Raw genomic sequence first — 2,085 nt, 5'->3', positions numbered from 1 at the left:
AAGGATAGATTGCCATCCAAGATGGAGGTGCATAGAATGGAAATATTGATTGCCAACATTGTGTAATGAGATGGTTGTGATTTTCACCAATATTGCATCCTGAGGTAGTTGAGATCTTCAATTGGAAGTACAATCCCTTTGGGGTAATGGACATTCATAATAAATATTATTTATAACAAATTGAACTATATTAGAGACCCCTATATTTAGATGTAATTTTTCCCTCTAAGAGGACCTCGCACATTACTTAGGCTTGACTAAGAAGACCCACACAAATTTAAAAAAAAAAAAAACAAAAACAAAAAATCGGTGAGAAAATTTTTACCATATGTTGCTTTGGTACTAATCCCATGTGGCTATTAACTTTCATGTGAATACTATAGTGGGAATCAAGAAGATCATCCTTCGTTCGGATTGTCTCCCTGTGGTGTATTATCAGTTGAGTCATTGGAACACTTCAGTTTGGAGTTGTTCTTGTTGGTGCAACCTAGGGGGTGATTAGGTTGCAATTAGTGGATTGTCTCAAAAAAAAATTTTGTTTGATTGAAAATATAAGGTAAATTGAAAATTCAAATGAAATTAAACAATAACAAACATCCACAACACAATAATTTATAGTGATTCGACTTTACAAGTCTACGTTCACTCCTCTCTTGGCCTCAAAAGAGTATTCCACTAGTGATTCTCTTTCAATATAATGGGTAGAGATAAAACCCTTTACAATATTTGCTTATCTTAGGGCAAGAGCACCCTCTTCAATCTTTGTTCATGGGCAAGAACACCCAACCAATCTTTGTTCATGGGCAAGAGCACCCAAAATTAATTCTAATCTACCTAGACTAGAATTGAAGAAATTAATTATAATAAATTATTAGAGATTACCTAACAAGGGGTGTGACACTTTACCCCTTATGTGAATGTGATGCAATGAGAGTTGTATGCTCAAAATGATATGATTTGCACCACCAATAACCTTCCAATAAAAAAACCTTCAATCGTCTCAAGCTTTGCTTCCAATGAACTTGCTTAGACACTTTGATATGTTCTTCAAGGGTGGAGTAAAGGTGAGAGGCAAAGCAAGTGTTTTCTTGTAATTTGAGAGCTTAAGAGTGTTTGGGGAGTAGTTGATCAATTGTCATGGTTCAGGCTCTCAAATGGGGTGAATTTGGCTTATATAGATGGCCTTCAAGTGCTTTAGTCCAACCCCCAACGGATAGAAAACGAACAAATTTTAGCATAAACGGATTGCCTCTGACTTAGACAGACATCTGTCTCATTTAAAAAGTAGACATTATAAATTTAGCCGTTGCAGATTCTTAACTAGACGAAGCGCTGTCTAACTAGATGGCAGTCCGTCTAAGAAAGAGCTCCATCTTAATAAATGGAAATTTCATTTGAGCTTTGTGACCAGAGGGATGACCGTTTGGATCAGACGGTCCGTCTGAAGCACAAACTTGATTGGATTTTTGGTATTTCTAGCCAACCCTAAGCATCATACACTCTCCTAATATGTCATAGGTCAATCTAGTGACATGATATGCATATAATTGAGTGCAATTACATATGAGTGTACATGAAGTGAATTAAGTCCTATTTTGCTAAGTCTTACTTGAGCTTGAGTTGATGATTATTGATGTTCTCTGAGTCTTCTTGTACTCCATTCTTCATGCTCATCTTGACTTAGACTTCATGTTCATCTTGGTTTGGTCTTGACCTTGACGTGGGCTTAGGCATTTGGCATTGAGTTGGATTTGGTCCACTTGCTCTCATATTGAACTAGATAAATACAACTCAGTATAACCATTAGTAATTCATATTTATTATCATCAAAACTAATGGAGGCTGATGTGGCAATGCTAACATGGCATTTTCCAACAGTTCTTTGCTGGCTGATTTCATTAAATCAATCGTTGTATTGTTTGATAATTTTTTGGCGATGTATGTGCCTAGGTCTCTTAATTATGAAGCTAACAAACTAGCTAAACTTTCAAAGACATGAGATCTTTCTATTATATAATATAGAAAGAAGAAGAAGAAGAAAAAAAAAGGAAGAAAGAAGAGATCTTTCTATTGTATGGTGGTAAT

This window comes from Hakea prostrata, chromosome 10 (genome assembly GCF_041222555.1).
Source record: "Hakea prostrata isolate BN-2017 chromosome 10, UWA_Hpros_2, whole genome shotgun sequence".
NCBI lineage: Eukaryota > Viridiplantae > Streptophyta > Magnoliopsida > Proteales > Proteaceae > Hakea > Hakea prostrata.
Note: the sequence above shows the minus strand (reverse complement) of the source record.